At 40.8% G+C, this 25,116-nt stretch overlaps 1 long non-coding RNA gene across 3 annotated transcripts in view; it reads right to left on the bottom strand.

The window, feature by feature from the left end:
* Positions 1–19,060, bottom strand: part of LOC106973808 (uncharacterized) — a 46,637-nt gene extending 27,577 nt beyond the window's left edge. For 2 of the 3 annotated variants that reach the window (XR_001430051.3, XR_008292466.1), the window contains exon 1: positions 16,569–19,060. This is a non-coding gene — a long non-coding RNA (uncharacterized LOC106973808). Of the gene's footprint in view, positions 1–3,200; positions 3,269–16,568 lie in introns of all 3 variants that reach the window. The other variant, XR_008292467.1, reaches the window with a different exon arrangement.
* Positions 19,061–25,116: the final 6,056 nt, after the last annotated feature.

The raw sequence follows: 25,116 nt of genomic DNA on the forward strand, positions 1-25,116 counted from the left end.
ACCAGCAATTAATGGAATTTTTTGTTGTTCCACATCCTTGCCAGAATTTGGTATTGTCAATGTTCCAGAATTTGGCCATTCTAGTAAGTGTGCAGTATTATCTCATTGTTTTAAGTGGCATTTCCGTAAAGACATATGATCTTGAACATCTTTTCATGTGCTTGTTTGTCATCTGTATAGTGTTGGGCAGCAAGAATTTCCTCTACCCTTCAAGAACCTTACAGCGGGACTAAGAATCAAATTGACATGAGACAGATTAACAGGAGAAAATCAAATTTAATAATGTACATACAGGGAATCCACACAGACATGGAAATTCCAAAGACAGGCAGGCAACACGATGCTTATATGAGCTACGGAGAGGGCTAGGGTCTGAGAATATAAAAAAGAGAAAGACCGTTAGCAGGAAGGTGAAAGGAGATGTTTGGAAAACAAAAGTTGCCCGATTATGTAGGTAGTTTTCTTAGGTAAGGGGGAGGCTCTGTTAATAGCTCTCTTTCTGGTACAAGCAGGCAGTTGAGGGAGAGGCAAAGATTTTTTCTAGAATCTGGTGGGTTTTGGATTTATTTTAACTCAAAATAATGTTCATACCAAAGTGCCCCATCTTGAGGAGGCCCTTAGTCCCTACAATATCTTCTGTGGGAGGTATCTGTTTGGGGTTTTGGTCCATTTTTTTATCGTGTTGTTTATTTTCTTATTGTTGAGTTTTAAGAGTTCTACATACAGATAACAATCCTTAACCAGATACGTATTTGCAAATATTTTCTCCCTCACAGTCTGTGGCTTGTCTTTTCATTCTTTTGACATTGCCTTTTGCAGAGCAGAAGTTTTTAATTTTAATGAAGTTTAGCTTATCAATTATTTCTTTCAGAGATCACGCCTTTGATGTTGTATTTTAAAAGTCGTCACCACATCCAAGATTTTCTCCGTGGGGCCGAGGGTACCAGAATATGCCACCCCAAAATATGCTTCTTTGGCATATGGATTATTTTGAGCAAAAAAAAAAAAAAAAAGCCATTGAGCCACCAGCAGATACAGGAAAAGCTCTAAAAACAGGTCACGGTTTCCTTTTCTGAAGGAAATTTGCATTTAAAAGGAAGTTTCCATTTGTAGAGATGTTTCTCCTTTACCAGCAAGAGGAGGACCATTAACAACACTTTTTATTGGAGAGGCAGTGACTTCAGTCTGCATAGCAAATATTACTGAGTAAATGCTGTTCAACATATTTTCCCCAGTCACCTTCCCACGAGTTGCCCCCCCAGCCAGAAGACCAAAATCCCTGCTCCTTGGTTTTAGCCTAAAATGACATGTAAACCCAAGTTCTAACCCCTTCGAGTCATTGGTCTCTGGGTATTGCTAGGTGGAAGCATGATGCACATGCTAATAAACTTCTGTTTGTTTTTCTTTTGTTCATCTGCCTCTGGCCAGTCTCATTTCAAGGGCTCCTGCTAGAGAACCAAGATGGGTAGAAGAAAAACAATTTTTCATCCCCTACAGGTCCTAGTTTTGAGGACCAGTTTTCCAGTGTACCCAGTGATCAAAAATGAGTTACTTAACTTCACCGAAACTCTCCATTTTAAAATGAGTGAAATAATAGTTTATACACACACAGTTTTTAGTGAGACTAGGTGAGGAGTTCATTAAAAAGTTAAGAAAATTACTATTTAAGGGTTTTAAAGCACCAAGAATACTGTTATGGTGCTATGTAAAGACACAGTAACCAATGCTAAGGAGACCTAACACCCTAACCCCTTCCACTCATAGAGGAGTAAAATATACCTGGCCAAAATATGCCTCTTTGACATATTGATTATTTTGAGCTGGTTGTTTTTATGAAACTGCAGACACAGGAAGAGCTCTGAAAACCTAGTAAAAGTTGCCCTTTTGTAAGACAGGTTTTCATTTATAAGGGAAATCCCCATTTGTAAGGCTGTCTCCCTCTCTGTACCAGGAAGAATGACTAAATCTCTAGAAACTCTTGTCAGTGGAGAAGGCAAGGGCTTCAGTCTCATAACCACCTTACCCTTGTTTATGCTTTTCCTGGTAACCTCCTATAACTAGCCTTCCCTCCATATTTTGTTTAGTTTTTAGCTAGTGGTTTGTTACGGTGTTGACATGGGCCATTTCTGATAGTTACTCAGTTTTTTTAGTATCTCCCATGTACATGGGAGGTATACATGTCAGTAAACTTTTGTTTGTTATCTTCCTGTTAATCTGTCTTTTTATTACAATGCTATTGTTAGCAAGCCCTCTTGCTCAACTGTAGATTCCTACAGTTCAAACCAGAAATAGACAAAACCACTTAACTCATGCTCTAAAGAATATATATATGCATATATATGGATATATGAATATTTGTATATATATGTATATTTATATATATGTAAAGAATAAATATGTATATTAATATAAAATTCATACAATATAAATATATTTATATTTATGTTAATATTTATTTATTTATTTTTAAATGTTTGTTTATTCTTGAGAGAGAGAGAGAGAGAGAGAGGCAGAGCACGAGCAGGGGAGGGGCAGAATGAGAGGGAGACACAGAATCCGAAGCAAGCTCCAGGCTCCTAGCTGCCAGCACGGAGCCTGACACGGGGCTCAAACGCACGAGCCACGAAATCATTACCCAAGCCGAAGTCAGATGCTCAACCGACTGAGCCACCCAGGCGCTGCCCCAGCCCCCCACATTGTGCTTATTTCCAATTGCAATTTCTTGAGTCAATGATGCAGGTGTTTTGCAATGACCTAGAACATCCCAACCACCAGAGCAGAAAAGTCCTGATAACAGTGGAATACCTAGAAGACCACACCCCTTAAGTACCCCTTCCCTGCCCATGATCATGGGTTGAACACACCCCCACCCATGATCATGAGCTCTCTGCCTGCTCTCTTTCACATACCCTCCCAAACCTCTCCTTACAAAGCTCTACAAGCCCATCTTGCCAGCATGGAGGCTTGAGGTTGCCACCTCCCCTGGCTGCTAGCATCCTAAATAAATTTCTCCCTTTCTCTTTTGCAAACTCCGATCTCTTGAGTTATTGGAGTTATTGGTTTATCTTTCAAGGAGTTCACCTGAATTTTTTTGGCAACAGTGTTGGCAAACCAAGCCAGGAACTATGCTTTTGATCTGTCCAGCACCCTTGGGATCCCCAGGATGGAGCAGGGGGCTGTGGCAGTGTGCCAGGACTTACCAATTTGTTTCATTTCCTGAGTTAGCAATTGGGATACATCGGTCAATAACAGTATCTCAGCCAATAACCTAGAAGAGTAGAGGGAAAATTGTTTTTCCTCCCTGACACACTTCACCTGTTTTCTGGATGGCATGAGAAAATTCTAGCGGAAGCTAATTTGGGACTTGCAAACAGATGCACATGTCCTTATTGCTGTGAATGCTTAGGCAAATAAAGTAATCGTTCCTGCATTCATTTCCTTGTCAGTGATAGGAATAATGTTGGTTTTATAAGCAGAAAGAGTTAGGGGTCCCTGGAAAAAGAAAGACTGACATAGCTTTCTTGACATAAGAAAAATCATTTTAGCCCCCTGAGGCATCTTGTGAAAAATGTAAGAACAAATGGCCAGTATCAGGCCAGGAGACAGCCTAATCATATGAGGGACAATAAATCACTGGTAAAACTCCCAGTGCTGATTCAAAAGAGAAGACTGACCTGAGGCACCTTCTTGAGTTATCTCCGCAGGATCTAAACCCCTCTGAGCACTCAGATGTGGACCAATGGGAGCCAGAGAACTGATGATGCTGACCCTTGCTGCCCTCATGACCTTGACCTGGACTCAGTCACCTTAGGATGACTTTTGCCCCAGCTCCATGCTGTATTCCCCATTGTGCAAGCCCCTTGATGAATATGCATGCACCCTTAGCTTCAAACTTCCCCAGTTTTGTTGTTCAGGGCACACTGCTTTGGGAAAGATACTCAGTATTGTCCTTTGCTTGTTGCAAGCAAAGGCCTTCCTTTTCCTCTTCTTTCAAACCAAAGACCACAACCAAACCGTTGTGTCTTTTGGCTCAACATCCACCACAAGGCAAAACCGGTTTCCTGTAACAGTTCTGGTACTTGGAATTGTTGCAAGTATTGCCAAATGACAAAACTGAAACAATTTAGTAACAAGGTTGGTGTTCTTTACACAAGGAAAAACGACCGTTGCACTGGGGGAATCCAGTGCCTGACAAGCAGTACAGGACTGATCTGGAGGATTGGGGGCCAAGACCCCTATTGCCAATAGGCAAGACCCCTATTGCTAAAAGTGGCAATAGGGAGGCACGCACGATTGACGGGGAGGTTGGGGGCTTCCTTTCAAGGCTAGCAGGGCCTATTTTCCAGGGTAAGAGGAGCTAGCTAAAGCTGAGTTGCAGAATTATGTATGATTGGTGTATTTTAGGTGTCCATGACAGGCGTTTCTTATAAGTGCAGGCTGACTTAAGTTTAGATTTGTGATGTGGGCTGGGCCCCTGGGGCGGCCTCCATTTTGTGGATCCCAATAGATGCATTAACTTCATCCTCATTAAATGAGTTAACACAGAGTCGAGGTCCTGACACGTAAGAAGGGGTCACTGAAGGCTGGTAGTTATTATTGGTAGTGGTGCTGTAGCAGGATTCTCACACAGAGTCCTGACACCCAGGCTTTTCTTTCCAGGAAGCAACTTGATTTGCACCGGCACTGCTCAGTTAGGTTCGTACCCGAAGAACTGAGCACCCAACACCATGTGGAATCGTTTTTTAGACATTTTCTATTTCTTTGTCTCCCATATATGGTAACACACACAAACATGCGTCTGATTAAGTGGTCTCATGTTACAAGGTCATGAGGGATGTTGTCACCTAAGGGCATAGCCAGGTTACCTTGAGGGTTTTTTTTTTCCTCTTTTTTCCTTTTCTCTCTCTTTTTTTTTTTCCTCTTCTCTTTTTTTTCCTCTCCTTGGGGAGGGGACCCTACTGCAGTGTTCCTGTTATCAGCCAATTGCAGATGGTGTAGGAGGAGCAAGGTCTTAGGAGCTTATACCACTCCTGACACTCTGTCATCCTCTCTGGCTCCGTGTGTCTTTTCCTCAACTACTTGTAATATGACCCTCAAATATGACTGAGTGTGTGTGTGTGTGTGTGTGTGTTTTAATTTGTGCTTTATTGCGTAGATAATTTATTGCACAAATAACATTTCTTGTTCCTTGCCTCTTCTGTCTGAACTTTGGGCAGTACCAAAGCTTTTCTAAAAATCTCTAACTAATCAGACATACGTAATTTTGTTCTAAACCATTTCATGTGACTCATGGCCACGGTCTCACTTGTTTGTGTGTATGACTCATTTGATCTGGGAGCTGGTGTGTCCCTGAACCAGGACAAGGATTTTGAGCCCTATTATCATGCATGACCAGGAAGAGATCAAAGTAGCCTTTATTTTTCTTTCTGAAACTTAATACAAACTGACAGACCATAAGCAGCAATTCCTGCATCCTGTGTCAGGTCCAAGGAACATGCTACACCTCCTGACCTCTCCCTGACCTCTACCATTCTCCGGGTACTTAAGGAAATCTACTTCCCCCCTCACCCCTTCTCTCCTCCTTGCTTTACTCTCCAAGTTCTGCTAAATAAAAAGTGTCACACCTCCAGGTTCCCTTCAAAACATTGTACAGTACTTGTTTGTTTGAGAAAAAGAGGGGAAGAATGAAAGTTACTGGCGGTTCCTGCCTCTGAAGAACCGCCCCGTCACACACACCCCCACTTCAACATGGGGTATGCAACTCCTGGAAAGGGAGATTAGCTGAAAATGACTTTGAACTTGGTTGGGACAGACTGACCCCTAAAATGTATGTAATTTTTCCAATCTCAAGTGGCTACTGAACTGATGGGGTGGAGGAGAGACTTTCGATTCAGTCTTGGATAAACCTTTTGGCAATTGTGTGAGGTTGGACAAAGTTATATGAAAGCCAGTAGTGGGGATAGAACCTGCTTTCATCTAATAATGTTTGTAAAAATCCTATGGGGGCTTAACAAAAAAGATTTATTTTTTTTTAATTCAGAATGCAAAAGACAATAGATAAATTGAATCTGGAATGTCTTCTACTTTAAAATTCACATCTTTGGTGTTAAATTCAATGTTAATTCTTGCATTTCCACTTTAATAGTACTGGATTCAGTATGGAGTTAAGCATGATTGATGTTTTTGAGTGCAGTAGCTGTGCACCCTGCCTGAAAATTTCTAAAAGCCAGTTATTTTTTTCATTACTATAAGAATAACTATAGTAGAGCTGTCAAACTTAGCAAATGAAAATACAGAACTCCTATATTCTGAAACTCATATTTAACCAGGCATCCTATATTTATCTGGTAACACTAAATTAGAGAAAAATCCGAAAAAATAAAGAAAGAAATTAAAAATTAAAATGTTGACAATGCCATAAAACTAGGCTGGGCAGGGGCTGGTATCAGATTCACTGATATCAGAAAATCATTTATGTGAGTCAGGCACAGATACTGGACCCTGACTCTGCAAGATCAAAGATATTCAGATAAAACCAGAGAAATTAGTTTTAATGTAGACAACAAATAAAAGTTTAATGTCTGTAAGTAACATAAAGTGGTTAAAAATTTAGAAGGAAATACCCAGTGACCTATTACAAAAATTACAAAAGGCTATGAAATAAAAATTCACAGCAAATGAATGTGAATTAGTCCAAATGGCTAAGAAACATGAAATAAATGGGAAAATATAAAAAAGTAATTGAGATAATTTTATACACTCTCAAATTTTTATTTTTATACACTCTCAATTGCCCAACTTGAAAAGTGACATTTTGTTCCACTTAAAATGCCTTTACTGGACCACTATCTTACACCCTACCCAAAAATTAACTAAAAAATGGATTAAAGACTTGACTCTAAGAACCAAAACATAAAACTAGAAGAAAACATCAGTGGTAAGCTCCATGTCACCAGTCTTGGCAATGTTTTCTTCCTTTTTTTTTTTTTTTTTTTGGTCCATTTACTTATTTTGAGAAAGAGGGAGGAGTGTGTGCACATGGGTGGGGGAGGGGCAGAAAGGGAGAAAGAGAGAGAGAATCCCAAGCAAGCTCCAAACTGTCAGTGCAGAGCTGGATGTGGGGTTCAAACTCATAAACCTCACAAACCTCACAAACCATGAGATCATGATCTGAGCTGAAATCAAGAGTTGGACACTTAACCGACTGAGCCACCCAGGCACCCCTTATTTGGTTTGTTAATTGAGGCAATTGTACCATGCTAATATAAGAAGGTAATAATAAGGGAACATGGGTTTGGGATATATGGGAAGTCTCTATATTATCTTCCCATTATATTATTGGAAGGGGGCACCAGTGTCATGTCCTAGAGTCCAAAGGCCCAAACACCTTTGGACTCTAGGACCAAGGGCAGGAGAAGATGAATGTCTTAGCTCAAGAAAAGGAAGAAAATTTGCCCTTTCTGCACTTTTGTTCTATTCAGGCCCTCACAGGATTGTATGATGCCCACTCACATTGATGGGCATCACATTGATGGGAGTGGATCTCTTTACACAGTCTGCCGGTTCACATGCTAATCTCTTCTGAAACATCTGCTCAGACATCACAAAAGCTGTATTTTATCAGCTATGTGGATACCCTTTAGCCCAGCTAAGTTGAGATATATATATATTGGGATTAAATTCATTGGATATCCAACAAGATAAGAGACTAAAGCGCTTATTACTAGATGTAAGTCTGTGCTTTTGACTTCTTGCAGAAAAACCAAAGATAATTTGGATCTGTTGATTGATTCATAGTTTGCCATCTAAGAAATTCTAATGTAACAGTTCATAATTGGTTACTACTTAGTTTTCACTGATGACTAAGGTTTCTGAGAGTTAAAATCTGCTAAATGTAGTAAAGACTAATAAAAATTTAAAAAACTCTACATGTAAAAGAGTAGATATATAAAAAATATGTATATAAGCAATGGAAATACCTTTTTTCTTAAAGAAAAAAAAAGACTTAGGTCAAAATCTAAAAGCAAAAGAAAGTTGTAATAAGTTTGTAAAAAAAAATCTTAAAAAAAAATTATATCTGGTCAGGAGGTCTAAGGTTAAACCTTTAAATTACCCTAAATTATCCACTATTTTACAGACACAAAATAAAAGCCCGGTGGCCTTCCTGGAAAGGAAGGGAGGAAAGGTTAAGGGAGGCTCTCATTAAATGTACAGCTATCTCCCCTAATACCCCTGAGGCTGAGACGATTCTAAAAGACAAATTTGTCACTGGACTGGCCCCAAATATTCAGAAAAAAACTGCAAAAACTGGCTGTTGGTCCAGAAGGGACCCTTGAGGAGCTCTTAAGAGCTGCCAACTGGATATATTACAACAAGATCAAGAGGAGAATAAAAAAATGAAAAATAATAAAATCTGAGGTCTTAGTTGTGGCCTTATGTACTATGTCAGACCGGACTTCCCGAGGTCCTGGCACCAAGTGCCATTTATATGGCCATTCAGAGCACTAAAATGAGAACGTCCTCAGAGGGGACAACAGAAATGAAAACCCCATAAGCCAGGCCCCTTGCGTGGAGACAACCACCGGAGATCTGAATCCGCTCGGGGACCTGTATCTGTGAGGCTCAGATAACCATATCCCTGCAAGGGACTGACGGGGCCTGGGGCTCTTCACCGAGGCTCCCCTGAACCAACTGTCTATCAGAAACCCAGAGCCTCGGGTAATTCTAAATATAGAACGAAAACTGGTTGATTTCCTTCTTGACCCCTGAGCTACCTTTTCTGTCCTCCTTTCCACTCCAGGCCAAGTATCCAAACGCAGCATGACGATTAGAGGCATCTCCAGAAAACCTCTAACTAAAGTTTTCTCTCAGCCCCTGGGAGACATGTGGGAAAAACATGTCCTAAGGGCTGTGGAGAAAGTTGGAGAAGAGATTAAGGATGACAGAGAAGGGTTGAAATGGTTGCCTTAATAGAGCCGGAAACAGAATTTCTGACACAGTTGAGGACCTGTTTGAGGCTGGAGTGGAACCAGTCTACGTTCTTAGGTGACTTTCTCTGGCAGTGTTAAAACTGGCAGAGCGGACATTTCTAGTTATATTGGCTCATGATTGGGAGACCAAGGGACACAATGAAGAAACTGCGGTGAGGGGTCTTTCAGAGGTGGATTGCAGAATCTAGGCTTCGTGAAGCAGAAATTGAGGAGATGAGTTGGTGGGAAGAAATCGGAAAAGTTACAGAGCCTGGAAGGATCGATGACGTTGAAGAGTGATACAGCAAGAGAAACAGAGTAACAAAGGGGGCGATCACAAGATTGGAACCAGAGAGTAGATGTAGAAATTTGAGTCTTCAGACATGGGCAGAGCTGGCTGACAGCCAGGTCTGGTGACAGCCAAGGGTGTGCATGGCCAAGTCAAAATCAGAGAAAAAGCATCAGAACCTTCCATTTTGTCGAAAACCTACTTTTCCAAATATTTTAAGTAAGTCTTACTTATAATTTATAATTATACTACATAGTTACAGTATAAGTAGCATATGTAAATATACACTATATATAATGTATAATTATAGATTGCTTGGCATACCCAGCATGTTTTTAAAAACATAAAAGAAAAAAAAGAAAACTCCACGCATGTATATATAGATAAAAATGACTAAATGAACATAAACCAAAATGTTAACAGTGAGATTATGGCTGATAATTTTTCTTTTGCGTTTCAAATGTTGTACAACAGCCAGTAGTATTTCTAAAATCTTAAAAGGCAATGCATTTTATATTTTGAAAGAAAATGGTGTACCCCAAGTGAACTTCGCTCTTTCAGGATATCTCAGGCTTGAAAGGAAGTAATATTCTGAACCATGGAACATATTGTCATGTATTAGTAGAGTACCTAATGCAAATAGTAATTCCAATGAGTCACTTCTTTCCGGCTCGTTTTAAACTATGAGATAGCAATCAGGCCTAATTATTTCAATTTATAAATATTTACTCTCAAGACAAGTTCCTTATGTTCATAATGTTGACTTAATAAATGCAGACTGACATTGATACATTACAAGATTTCCTTTCCTAAGGGTTACGTATTATGTTGAAAGAGCTTCATGAAAGAGAAAACAATAGAGCAGGCAAAGAATGCCTTCTCTGAAGACCCAGTTTTAACTGACAACCTCTCCAATAAGCACACACATACATTTCCTATTCCCCTTTCAACTTTACTTCCCTCTAGGCCACTTATTAGCATACTATCTATACCACTGGTATATGTGAAATCTGGTAAACAGATATACACATGTATATTCCTGTGTCTTTGGTATATGTTAACCCAGAATTCCAGTTTACCTGGTTTATGATAGGACATGAGCATTATTTTTTTTTGTTTCTGTTTGTTTGTTTGTTTTTAAATTTGAATGAGAGAGAGAGCAAGCACGTGAGCCCAGGACAGGGGCAGAGGGAGAAGAAGAAGAGAGAGAAATTCCAACCAGTCTCAGGGCAGAGCCCAACAAGACACGGGGCTTGATCCCACAATCCTGATGTATGATCTGAACCAAAATTAAGAGTCAGATGCTCAACTGATGGAAGCCACCCAGCCTGAGTATTTTTTTTTTACTTTTTTAAAGCTTCCAGGGTGATTTTTACGAGTAGCCAATATTCTGTATAATCAACTCAGTTAAATCCAAATGGAATTTTGGGAGCCTTTCTCCTCTGTTCCATGAATATCAAAACATAGTCTTGACTGTTAACATTCCTGTCACCTTTGATGCCCCAGCCGTTCTGAATACCTGGTCATTCCGTTCCTGGCTCACCACCAACCAGTAGAAACAACGCTGATGCACCTGTCCTCAGTGTCTGCCTTTTTTGTCTCTCCTTTGGGAAATTTAACTAAACAAATCAACTGAAAACGAGAACAGCGGGTGCCTAAGCTCCTTTGAAAAAATAAGTAAAGGGCAAATCACATCTCTTAGGTACTTCAAAAAGGCAAAAGAGAAGAAACACCTTTGATGGAAAAGTCACTCTGGCAGTAACTTGTCGAGGGCAGCTTGGAAATGTTTAACGGCGAGCACAGAGCCACAGCTGGCCAGAATGCAGTAATGAGGCGTTCCAGACGCACCGGAGCACCGGCTGGCCAAGCTCATAGAGGCCGCTTCAAGAAGATTGATGGGGGATCATGAAGCAGCAGCTGGAAGGACACCCCTGGCAAAACCCACTTGGGTGACGTAAACTATACCTTAAAAAATCACTTTCATGGGCCACCTGGGTGGCTCAGTCCGTTGAGCGTCCGACTTCAGCTCGGGTCACTACAGCTCAGCTCATGATCTCAGGGTTCGTGAGTTCCAGCCCCGCGTCAGGCTTTGTGCTAAGAGCGCGGAACCTGCTTTGGATCCTCTGTCTCCCTCTCTCTCTGCCCCTCCCCTGCTTGTGCTCTCTCTCTCAAACATATATAAACATGAAAAAAATTAAAAATCACTTTCTTAACCCACATCATCCTTTTTGTTTTCAAGTTTTGCCTTTGAAATAACCACTGACTTCTAAGAAATTGGAAAGATAATACAGAGAGGTCCCATGTACCCTCTCAGTTTCTCCACATGGCTGCACTTTGTGTCACTGTAGGAAACTGGCACTGGTACATGTGTCATGTATGCCATTTCGGTCACGGTGTGTAGATTCATGTAACCATCACTGCCGTTGAGACACAGAACTAGTCTATCATTTTTCATTCCTCTGGGGTAAATGCCCAGAAGTACGACTGCTAGGTCTTCCTGGCAGGCTGATCTTTTTACCAGTGTGTTCCTCTCTGTTTCTGGAAATTTTCTTTGCTCTAAAGATGTTTTTCTGACTGTTTGCATGATTCTTATTCTCTTACTTGCAGCCTATCTATATAGTTATAGCTGAATTGGATTTATTATAGACAGTTTATCACTGTGTCATTTTTTTTAACTTTAAAACTCATCAATAGACTTTATTTTTTTAGAGATTTTAGGTTTGCAGAAAAATTGAACAGTGAGTAGAGAGTTCCCATATACCCTCCCTCTCCTTCCCTACCCCACCCCCATTTCCCTGTTATTAGCACCTTGCGCTAGTGTGGAACATTTGTTACAGTTGATGAACCTATAATGATACAGTATTATTAACAAAGTCCATCGTTTACATTAGGGTTCACTCTATGTATTGTATATTCTACGCGTTTGGACAAATGCATAATGCCACATATCTGCCATTGCAGTGTTACATAGAACATAGTTTCTCTGCCTTAAAAACCCCCTAGGCTCTGCCTATTCAATCTCCCCCTCTCTCCCAGGCAAATCCTTGGCAACTAACAATTTTTGTACTGTCTCTGTACTATCTGTGCAATCTTGCCTGTTACCGATTGTCATACAGTTAGACTCATACAATATGTAGCCTTTTCAGATTGGCTTCCTCTACTTAGCAACATGCATTAAAGTTTCCCAGACTTCTTTTTGTTTCTTTTTTGGTTCGTTTCTTTTTAAGACTGAATACTATTGCATTGTACGGATGTGTCATAGTCTATCCATTCACATGTTGAAGGACATTTCCATTGCTTCCAAATTTTGGCAGTTATGAATAAAGCTGCTATAAACATTCCTGTGCAGTGTGTGTGTGTGTGTGTGTGTGTGTGTGTAAATTTCCAACTCATTTAGTAGACTCCTAGGAAAATTGCATCCATTTTATTTCTCCAGCAATGGAAGTCTCCTAGCCAGCACTATTTAAAAAGAAAAATCAATTGTATTTTTAATCTGTAGCCGATTGACATTTTTCTTTTACTCTGACCATAATTTCTTTTAATCATAATACTAACCCATCAAGTCTGCTCTCTTTAGCCCAAAGGATGAAAAAAGGTGTAGCCCAGAAAGACTGTATCTTTTCAGTATTAGCAATCACCTGACCTTTATTGAACTACTGTTGTACCCAGAGTGCTAAACTAAGTATCAAAGATACTCTCTGTGCAAAGCCTTCTCACATTCAGAACAAAGAAGTAGAAACTCACTCAATACAGATTCTATAGGACTTATTGTGCTATACCTACATATATATTTTGGTGATAGAAATGAAGAGATTTTTAAAAAGTATTATCTGACTGGCATAGGGAATCATATACACCGCATAATTATGAAAGGAAACTGAGAAAATTAAATGAAGTTAACTGAAAAATAGTTCACGTGGGATTAGATTTCAAAAAGCAAAATTAGTTTATCAAATGATTAGTTCATATTGAATGAAAAATCGTCACCTTATTTTAAGTTCATTCTGAATTTGATGTGTTTTTGCTTAATGTTTACCCTTTAAACCATGAATTTTTTTCTTCAGCCGTCCCTGGTTTCTGTCTGCCAAACTACAGATAAACACTAGACATTCTTAATACAAAGACAGAGTACGCTTCTAATGTGTTAATGTTTATCTCAGGAAAAGGTGACTTTGCTACCACTTACATAATTTAAGTCTGTGCTGTTTTCAGCTACTAATATTTTATACAACTGAGGGTGAAATGCATCTTTCATTTTCTAAAAAAGATTTTTTTAATGTTTATTTTTGAGAGAGAGAAAGAGACAGAGCACGAGTGGGGAGGGGCACAAAGAGGTACACATAGAACCTGAAGCAGGCTCCAGGCTCCGAGCTGTCAGCACAGACCCCAACGCAGGGCTCGAACCCATGAACCGTGAGATCATGACTTGAACTGAAGTCAGACACTTAACCGACAGAGCCACCCAGGTGCCCTGCATCTTTCATTTTTTTATTTTTTTATTTATTTTTTATTTTTTATTATTTTTTGCATCTTTCATTTTTTTAAATAAACAATGGCAATATAAATATTCTACATTCATCCTGAAAGTAATAGAAGTCTAATAGAAAGGGAGGAATAAAATCTGCCTGCTTGCATAACACAATGCAAAAGTCATTCAGAGAAATATGCAGATTTCACCCTTCAGTCTCAACAACCTTAATTCTTCAGTTTATTAATAGGATGTGAATCTACTCCGCCCCCGCTTCGTAACACAGCTCAGTTCTGCCCACACCTTCTTCTTTCCAGTTGCCTGCATGAACCACCCCATCGGGATGGATACCAGTGTGCTCAGGCTGCCTGACGCACAGCGTGCCGCATCTGGTGCCTCTGAGGGCCGGGGAACCTTGGGTTGACCTGGGGGCAGAAAAGGACTGGTACCTCTAACCAAGCCCACCATGGTCTTCCACAGACACTCTGTCCCCTTTCTAGTGTCTGCTTAATCCTAAATGACCAATTTAAAGCAGGGCACACACTGTCCAGATAGTCACGTATATATTCCTTAAGTATCTACTGAGTATCCACTATGTGCCACACCTTGTTTTGGTGTTGGTATGACAGCAGTGAACAAAAGAAATTCTCTCTCATGGAGCTTATATTCCTGTTTGGGATATAGATAGTGAATAAATATATAAGGAGAAAGACATACACATATATAATGCAATGGCCACAGTAATAAATGCCACTGAGAAAAGTAAAGCTGAATAAGAAAGTAGAGATTGGCAGGGGGACAGGTCATAGATGTGTCAGAGGTCAGGTGGTGACCACTGAGTGAAGACCTAAGAGAAAGGTCACATGGATGTGTAGAAAAATAGAGTCCCAGGCAAGTGCAAAGGCCCTGAGGTAGGATCATGTTTGTCACATCCAAAAAGATAAGAAGCCCACATGACTGAGAAAGAGTGAGTGAACAGGGGGTAGGTAGATGAAGTCTGAGGGGAAGCCAGGGACCTGATCATGGGTAGCTTTAGAGGCAATGAATGGGATATTGGATTCATTCTAAGTCAAGTAGAAAGTTACTGAAAGGTTTTTGCTGTTTGCTTAGATCTGGCTTCTCTTTTCCAGCAACCACCTTGGATTCTGAAGGAAGGACATTCCTTCATGAGGCTCTTCTGTGGGAGGGTGGTTACTTGAGAATGAATAATCGTGGTAGAAGTGACAGAAAGAACTGTGCTTTAGAACATACTTTCAGTTTAGAGTCAAAAGATTTTGCTGGGCAATTAAATAAATGGTGTGAGCAAAACAGAAGGGCCAAGGGAGAGGCTGAGTTTGTGCGGCTGAGGGACTAGGTGAATGGCATACCATACTCTGAAATGGGCAACACTGGGGGCGGAACAGATACCTAGAGAGATTTCAGGAAACTCCACTATAGTAGACGCTGGAACTTGCCATTTTATTTTTGTGAGACAGGTGTATGGCCTTCAAGAATACCCCAAATTCATAAATACCACCATAAGCCTTAATATTTCCCGTAATATATAGTAACGTGGCCTCTTTTTAGCCTCTTCAAAATCTCTCCGTTGCTTGAGAACAATTATGCCAGAGGCCAGAGCACCCTCTTGAAATGGTGTCACAGGTGTCTCCTATTCCTCTGTGGGACCACCTGATGCCCCCATCTAGAGTGTGATTGTTCCACAGACAAATTTGACATTTCACTCTAGCGTATCCCACACTTTTCATTGTTAGCTAAAAATTGTTTCAGGCATTTCACTTCGGTCATCAGCATTAGCAGTTAGTTTCCTTTTTGGACACTTTTCAAAAAGAAATCAAATTCGTTTCACCTTATGCGTGTTTCTGAATATGGGACAATGACTCAGCGTAAGAAAGCCAAGCGAAGGCAGAATTGCTAAATCAGCTATGAGCATCTCTCACCAGCTGAGTAGATCATCAGGAATATCGACATGCCCATCCCCAAAATATTCAGCTGTATGAATCAGTAAAATTTGAGATTCTTTCAAGTTATGAGCCAGGGAGTCTCACAAATGATTAAAACCATGAATTTTAAATCCAAGAATGCCAATGATCTACTGTCTGAATTTATTACATTCAGTTTCTGCTAATTTGTTCTATATCCTGTATCCTGTTGGTAGAGTTGTGCAGTCCGAGACTCCTCCCCTTCTGCCCTATGATAATGCAGAGCTTCCCCTGCCTACTTTTAAGAATTTGCTAAGAACGTCAATAAAGTTTTAGAAATCCTAAAGAGAACATGTTTGAAACAGAAAAGCCTTGGTGCAAGTCCCATCTCTGCCATTTACCGACTGTGTGACTTCCAGAAAGTTGCTTAGCCTCTCTGAGCATGTTTCTCTCTCTTTAGGTGGGGATAATGACACCTAACTTGTGAGGTGGTGGAAAATGAACCAGAATTAGGTCCCTGTGGTAGTCGTGAAGAGGCACTACACAGCTCGTCCTTGAAGAGATCCTGCTGCGAGGAACTCAGTTGGCCAACATCTCTGGCTGCCACCTCTGTGGATTCCCTGCACCCTTAGAATATCTAAAATTTTTGTCTCCCAAGAACCAATTTTCACCCCAATGGGGGCAACACTGCCCTTGCTGAGGAGACACCCCAGACGGCAACCTGAGTTCTAGTTCTGCACTGACCGATTACGCAACCATTTATAAGTCACTCTCGCTCTTTGGGACTCCGTTTTCTCATCTGTAAAATGAAAAGGTTGAACAACGTGCTGTTGAAACCTCACTCGCAGCCCTGGAGTCCTATGAGTTCTGCATGGCACTGGTAACTGACTTCTCCCGCCCTCCCTGCTCCACTCCCCACCTACCTTTACAGATGGGACATGTGGTCGCTGTATCTTATCGTGATTGTTAGCTTGCGTGTCAGGCTCCCTCCAAAACAACATGAACTGCTTGAAGACAAAGTCCACATGCATGTGATACAGTAGCTGGCAGGAAGCAGGCACCTGGTCAATGTTTGTAGAATGGGCTGCACGGTGTACCTACAGGGTGAACTAGATGCAACTGCCCAGGTTAGACCTTTTGACAGCAAATCTATAGGTTAACTCAGGCTAACTATGGAATTAAAGGACACCTGCTCTGTACCTAGCTCTCAGGTCGGTGTCTGACATGTTGGGCGGTCAAGAGATGTTTAAGGAAGGTAAGTTGAAGGTAAGGAAGGTAAGTAAAGAAGGTAAGTAAGACAGGGAAAAGGTAGACAGATCATATTGTGCCAATATTTGATTTCTTCAAAAATTCCTGGTAACTTGTAAAAGGACTTCAATCTAAAGTGGAACCTGATTATATGAAACGGAGAATGTCGCACGCGCACCTCCTGGAAGAACAGAACTTAAGAACCTAGAGACTGATTTCTCAGAAATGTCTGATGTACAGAAGACCAAGACTTATCCCCTGACCAATGAGCAACTGCCAAGAATCTTTTCCCATTCGCAAGCCATGGAACTCACTGCTTGGACTCTGGCTGGACATCCCCCTCTTTGCACAACTTGCCTATAAATACAGCCTGCTCCAAACCCTCAGCAGACTCGCCTGTAGCCTGCAACGTCACGCATTTATGGAATTGCAGTTCCTCTGCTGTTCCCAAATAAACTCAATTTCTGGTAATTTGAGCTTGCCTCAGTTTACCTCTTTATTTAGGTTGATAAACTTTTAGCTATACCAGATTGTTCTTCTATAGACCCAGCAGGTTAGTTAATGAGTTTGGTCAAAACTGGGGATGTAAGCATATTGCCATTGATTTTTTTTTTTTGCTCTTTATAGTATATAAATCTATGTTATAAAAATTAAGAAGGAGTAGTATAGATAGCACTTTCTAGCTTCCAAAGGACTTTCTTCTCAATTATTTCATTGTAGGCTCCAGAAAAATTTCATATTGTGCAAAAGGTAGTCAAACTAATTAAATTCACTGAACCAGTAATAACCACATTTTCATCTCTTGTAGATATCTTAAGTATTCTTTTCACAGACTGGTTGAGAGTATTCAAAGTTGCCATGGATACAAGATAGCTATACAAGCCATTTGCCATTCCTCATCCTCAGCCACTAGCCCTGTGAATAGACTAAGAAGATGAACGAAGTCTTCCTCATTATCAGCTACTAAGTCTTAACATCATAGAATGCAAGAGGAAGAAGGAATTTTATCTTCTGGTGCAGACAGTCTTAGACACATGAATCCCTAAAACTGACTAGCAAACTTTATGGCTATGAGCATGTTTCTCATGATATTCCATAGTTTTCCTTAGGTTATGAAGACAGATGGGCGCCATGATAACAGCCCCCCATTGACCTATGAGATCATAGATCCTGGAGAGGCCAAATGAATTTCTTGGGGTTCTAGAACACAGCTAGTTAGAAGCTGAATTTGATTTGTGGTACTACTAGTTGAATGCTGTTTGCTCATCACCCAAGTGCATGTAGGAGCCATACATTTTTGACCCCGATCAGGGAAGAGCTATATCCCTCTGTTTCTGAAGTTAGAACATGAAAGGGTCTTACACACACCTGCCTGGATTGTGCTAAGTTTCCAACATTTAATTAGGATGATTTATTATTGTCTTAATTATACAACCTCAGCAGGAAAGTATAGAGAAAATGAGTCATCTCAAACGGTGAAAATTTGGTGGGTGTGCATTAAAATTTGAATAGAACTGGTAATGTTCCATGATTACAGATTAACACATATATTCAGTTTCCTTGGAAATGGTTGGGCAGAGGAGAATTAAGTAATTGGGAGCAAATCTCATTTGTATCCTGCAACAGCTTTAACTCATATTGTGATATTACGACTTCTAAGAAAAAATATGTATTTGGTCATTCAGATGAGGAGAATATATTTCACGTCTATATTTGTTCTTCACCCGAACTTCCTGGCTCACAGATCACAAAGCCCTTGGAATCTCCTAAGGATTAGAGTGATAAAGATGTCTTTTGTTATGTTAGTGGGATGACTTAAGGACAAGGGCTGGTTGCCAGTGGAGTCAGTCAAGTGTTTAGAGGGTTAGAACTTTCAGTCCCACCCCAGACCTCTGGGGAGGGGAGAGGGATTGGAGGTTGAACCAACTGCCAATGGCCAGTGCTTTGATCAATCATGCCTATGTAAAGAAACCTCTTGAAAAATCCAAAAGAACGGGGTTGACAGCTTCCATGGTGAACATATGGCGATATGGGGAGGGCGATGACTCAGAGAGGCTGGAGGCTCTGCACCCCTTCACACGTAACTTGACCTGCGCATTTCTTCCATGTGGTGTGTTCCTGAGTTACTATCTAGTAAGTACGAGAAAATGTTTCCTTGAGTTCTGTGAGCTGCTGTAGTAAATTAATCGAACCCAAGGTGGGGTCTGTCAATGCAGAACCTTCACGTATATAAAAGACAGTAGAAAAGATACTGAAAAAGCTCATAATCATGTAAATATCAAGAACGAATTTTTATTTTTATTTTTTTAAGTATTTATTTATTTAAAGAGAGCACATGAACTGGGAAGGGGCAGGGAGAGAAGGAGGGAGAGAATCCCAGGCAGGCTGCCCACTGTCAGTGCAGAGCCTGAGGCGGGGGTCAGTCTCATGACCTGAGCCAAGACCAAGAGTCAGACGCTTAACCAACTGAGCCACCCAGGCTCCCTGAGAACAAATTTTTAAAAAGCAACAACGCTGAAGTTATAAGTGGGAAGATAGAAAATGTTAGTTTAATTATGTGAAATAAGATTTCCTTAGTTTTTGTCTGTGGGAATTTGCCCACATTATCTTGAGTAGCACTTTAAAAAATATATGGTTATATTATCAGCAGGAATACAATGGAAGGATAAACATTAACGGATGCCTAACCTATGTAAGAATAGGAAACAGGTGTAGCTGTTTTTTAAAAAATAGCATTTTACACTTCTGTTCTCACCTTCCTCCATTCTGATCTTTAAATGCCATATATTGTTTCTCGCCACTGTTGGCTCTCAAGAAAAAGATCACGATGCTGCAAAATGAAGCCTTGACAATATTGCTATGTCTATATGAGAAACACTGCCAAAATCTCAAAAACTGCAAAGGGGGAAACTGGAAAAGAAAAAGCATGTGTTACTCTATTAACAAATGTCCAAATATTTTCTGGGGAAAGCTGGGGAAAGGAAGCCCCAGCTTCAAAATGAGGAGGACACAGTGACTGCATTCTCCCGAACCAGGGAGCCAACAAATTTCCTCCAAGTGTTGCAGGGAGCACTGCTTCCCATCCTTCCTGAGCCTTCCAGATGCCCCCGAGGGGGGAGTATAGAGAGAGGGAGGTGGAGAAGAGAGAGGCCTTGGGCACCATGCTTCCTAACCAAGGGATAGACGGGGATGTGGCGGTGAGCTGGCTCTCTGTGCTCCTGTGCTCTGCTCCCTGTCTCTCTGGTAGAAAGGAATTGATGTTGGCAAGCCCAGAATTCGCAGCCTCAGGCTTGGACCGCCGGAAACTTTTGCAGTCCCTTGTATCAGGGCTCTCTGAGGGAAAGGGTTAGAGATAAGGAAGTAAGCAGGGGAGGGTCAGACGTGGTGCGGGGAAGCCAGCCACAGTGTCAGTCATCCGTCTGATGCCCTGGAAGGTGAAGGCAAGTACACTACTTCCCTGTCTTGGTTATTTTGCTCCAGCTTTTGGCCATTCAGAAAACAGCCAGAGAGTGTTGAGAGCAGCCACAGAACCAGGGTCTTGAGGACTGGTAATCGTTCAGAAACAGAGACTCTAAAGAAGGTATCACAAAGGGTGATTCCATCAGGCATCGATGCCCAGCCTACTCTGTGCAGGGCCCAGTGGTGAGAGCTCAGAGGGGAAACACAAAGGGTAACACTGACTTCTTTCCCTATCCTAACATCTGACTATGACTTGCTGATTCTGGAACTGCGAGTAACCCCAAGCATTCCTGCTAGACTAACTGAGAAGAGGGGTGCCCGTCTAGAGGGAGGGCTTCTAGGATGGCCATTGTGCTAGTCGTGGGGGAAATGGTGGGCTGAGGAGACGTGGTTTGTGCCTGCCATGCTTCCCCTGCAGCCTTGCACTATTGATCAGGTCTCGCCACCTGCCCTCCCAATAGGACTTTGTTTTGGCCGGTCTCTCTGGCATCGTGCCTTATTTATTTGCAGAGTTGTTCCTCTGGCCGATGAGAGCCAAGAAGCAGGCCAGGGTTTTGCCAGTCATGCTGAATCGGCCATCCTTCCTCCTCACAACTTGGCATTTTTACTGGGAGTCCCAAGTGTGGGGATGGGAAGAAGGGGGGCTTTCTGCTGATGGGTGAAGATTTTTCCCCCAAACCAGGGCTTCTCACCTGCTTTGTAAGCCTCAGCCATGGAAAGCATTTTCGCTCTGAGTCCACAGCATAGCCCAGGCTGAAAATAATCTAGACCTGCATTGTTGACAGGCCAGGGAGAAGAGGCCAGGGGGAAGGGACCCCGGAGAACCACACTCTGTGTGCTCCCCTTTTCCTTTGTGCCAATATGTGTACCAGAGTGAAATAAGGATACCATCGCAGGCAGTTTGGGAGGGGAAAAGCTATCAGGGAATGCAGAAGGGGAAGGGACCGAGGGAATCTCACACATCTTTCCATAATGCTGATGCTTGGACGCAATAGGTAGATGATAAAGGAGTGAGGGGCACACTGCGGTGCTTGGTCACAGTCACCCCTCCTCTCTCGTCTCCTGAGGTATGGGCCACAGTGCACGTACAAGCAGGAATTAGACTTGAACGAGCATAATTCAGTGCATGTTGATGCTTATAAGATCTGCTTCTTCTGAGAACCTGAATTTGAGTCTAACAGAGTCCAGTTTACATATGTTTAATACTTGAAGTGATCTTTTCAACTTTAGACTTGACTTTCTTTTTTAAGAATTAGATGACAATCTGAACTGATAGTACACAATAACCTATGTGAAATTTACCAAATCCTTAACATACAGGCACACATGCCCAACCAACTATAAATAATATTGAGCACACTTCTGGTGTTAGAGTCAACCTCTTCTAATTTGGAAATTGGAAAAAAAAAAAAAAAGACCCAGGCATACCTAGCTAATGGGATAAACCTTTTCTCCCATCCTAGTTTTTGTTTGTTTGTTTTACTGAGAGAGAGAGAGAGAAAGAGAGAGAGAGAGAAGAGAATCCCAAGCAGACTCCATACTTCGGACAGAGCTCAATGCGAGGCTCAATCCTGTGACCCTGGGAACCTGAGCTGAGCCGAAATCAAGAGTTGGACGCTCAACCATCTGAGCCACCCAGGTGCCCCTACACAAATGCTTTTCTAAGGATACCAATTTGGTAGCTGCATTCCTCAATTCTTTTTTTTGTGTGTGTTATAGCTAGAAAAACTATGTGCAATATGGATATAATAAAGAAGCAGGGAAAACAGAATCATAGAATTGGTGAGACAGATGCTTGGAAATGATTTCCGTGAAGTTTTACTAGATTCATATGCTTCAGGCACTGGGAAGAGTAGCTTTAGTAAACATGTAGGGTATTGATGTCTGTCTCTAACTCAGAGGGAGAAATGAGTTCATCAAGGGATGAAGTCAATACTGTACCAGTTCCATGAAGAGTTACAAAATATTCAGGACAATTCGTTTGTAGCCACAACATAATGCTAACAATTTTTAAGTGTAATGGGTATTGTACTCCTTAAATACATACTGTAGACTTTCAAATATATTAGCAGTGGTCTTTAGGTTAATAAGATCTTGTTGCAATGATACAAGGAGACTCTATTTTCCATCTAAGGAAGTTCCATGACAGAGTCTCTTAGGATTTTTTTTTTTTTTGGTACAAGCTCAGCAGTGCTTGTCATGTGCTTATGAAAATGTAGAATAGTTTTGAGTCAGAATGATGCCAGTGTAAAAAGGGTCAAGTCAATACTAATTTGATGTATGCATGATTGCCCACCACTTAACCAACGATTTGAGTTGACTAACGGATTCAATTTTGCATATTGTAATAACACTATTCCTTAGTGTTATAGGCAAGTACATTAAGATGTATTAAGGCAAATACATCTGCATTGTGTATTTAGATTTGGTAAAATTGGAGGATCTAGAAACTGGTTTCAGGATACTTTTCTTTTGATTTAGGGAACTGTTTACACCTGAAGAGAATGGTAGCTTTCATGAAGGACAAAGAAATAACTACATTACTCACCGCCCCCCCCCCCCACACCCCTGAGATCCTTGAAACAAATATAGTTTAAGAAAAATTATCTTGCAAACAATTGAATCCTTGAGATGCTTCCACATCTTTTGTTTCTTTATTTGATTTCTCTGATACTTTCTAAGGACTACCAAATCATGTTAATATTTCCTTTTATATACTGCAAAATTGCCATGCCTATAATCAGTTGTTACTCTCTCCTTATTTGTCTTTCTCTCCAGGTTTAAGATCCTTTCCGGCATTAAGTCTGAGACTTCAGAAGAATCAATTAATTTTATGAGTTCCCTGTCCTTAAGAACTAGCAATAAGCATTGCATAAATGCTGTTTATTAGGAAGGGAATTTGGCATTAAGAAGGACTCATCCTGACAGAAAATGTAAAGCACTGAAATGAAAGAAAATGATAGATTGCTTAGATAATATGTTTACAGATTGTTTTTCCATATCACCACACGGTATTTCTAATTCAAATCTATTTTTGACAAGGTTTCAAATTACTTGTCCTGTAAGTTCATTTCGTATTTTTATAAAGTAGATACTAGCCAGGCTTATTTTTTCTGCAGTAATATAAAGTCAGGCTGTTTGATGAAAACCACAGTTCGTTTACTTGCTGAGATCTAACCAATATGAGGAAAATTGCTATGAGAACATTTTTGAGTACAGAATGCCTTAAGAGTGCCTAAAAGTACTTGCATAGCCTTCACCGCAACAAATTCTACTAACATAAAATGAAAGCATACGACTGAGTCATGACCAGTTGAAATTCATTTTTTTCCATTATGGCAGAATTTACTACGGTAAATAAAGATGAGGAAATACTCATTTTTAGTGGGCAATAATAAAATTTATTTCACATTAGGAGAAATGCATATCAGTGAGAGGCGCTTTCTAGGAAGCAAGTTGAAATGCAACTTTAAAACAGTGTTCTCGTAGGTATAAGTAAGTCCAGAAATGCTTAATTTGGAAAGCATTTGACTGGAGGTTGTGAAAGGTCAACAAAAGAAAAAAAAAAATCTAGGACAAATCTTGTCCTCAGGTTTGTACTTGCAAATCCCAGTGAAGCCAATGGAAAGTTTATGGAGATATCTGAAAGGCACATTTGCCCTAGTTCAGAAGCTCTATTAAATTAGTATTTTAATACATTGTCCTAGTTAAGTCTTGTCTTTATGGTCCTTTTAACACTGCTTTAGCCAGGGTTCATCCATAGCTTACTCAGAAATCACAGAAATGAGGATAGGCTAACAGGATATTTGACCTTTTACTCAACTTTAAAGATACTTTGACTCCCTAGCCCCTCACATCCCAAAGACAAGAAAAGAACCTATATGAAGAAATTCATAGGTCCAAGGCAAGCTTTGTGGTTTTGTAATGCTCATACAGTGGGAAGTATAAACAGATGTAAAATGTTTAATAATGATGGTTAGCTTGGAAGAATTTAGTCCCTGAAACGAAACTGTATATATATAGCTGACAACATCTGATGTTACAACTCTTGTTATAAATTTAACTTTATAATATTGAGTATTTAAATGTCATTGTAACTATTCCCTTGTGATACAAGGAGGAAGTCAGGTAACAGGTAACCTCTAACTTCTTGTGATCTGCATTTACAGAGCCTCTGTTTTAGAAATTTTTTCAATGGTTATTTTTATTTTTATTTTTATTTTTTGAGAGAGAGAAACAGAGCGTGAACAGGGGAGGGGCAGAGACAGAGGGAGACACAGAATCTGAAGAAGGCTCCAGGTCGTGAGCTGTCAACACAGAGCCCGACTCAGGGCTCGAACTCACAAACTGCGAGATCATGACGTGAGTCGAAGTTGGATGCTTAACCGACTGAGCCACCAAGGCACCCTAAGCCTCTATTTTGTCCTGGTGTTGCCTTAGTACACGGCAATGGACCTTGTCAATAGTACCAGATTTGGTTTCGGAAATGCAGGAGCAAAGCATCAGTTCATGACATTCTGGAGTCAGTTATCAAAGATTTGATTCCCTCAAAGAGGTGCATATCGATAAGCATTCACCGTCAGCCTTCAGACTTGTCTTTGCAGATAGGACCAAGGAGGTTTCAGGGACATATCTGCTAAGAGAAGAGGGAGCCAGGTTGAGACAATCTCTGCTCAAAACCAAGCCTTGTCTTGAAAAGAAAATTTGGACCAGAGACTCTGGAGCCAGATGGACTGAGTTCATATCCCTGTTCTATCACTAGAT

The sequence above is a fragment of the Acinonyx jubatus genome, chromosome F2, assembly GCF_027475565.1.
Source record: "Acinonyx jubatus isolate Ajub_Pintada_27869175 chromosome F2, VMU_Ajub_asm_v1.0, whole genome shotgun sequence".
Taxonomy (NCBI): domain Eukaryota; kingdom Metazoa; phylum Chordata; class Mammalia; order Carnivora; family Felidae; genus Acinonyx; species Acinonyx jubatus.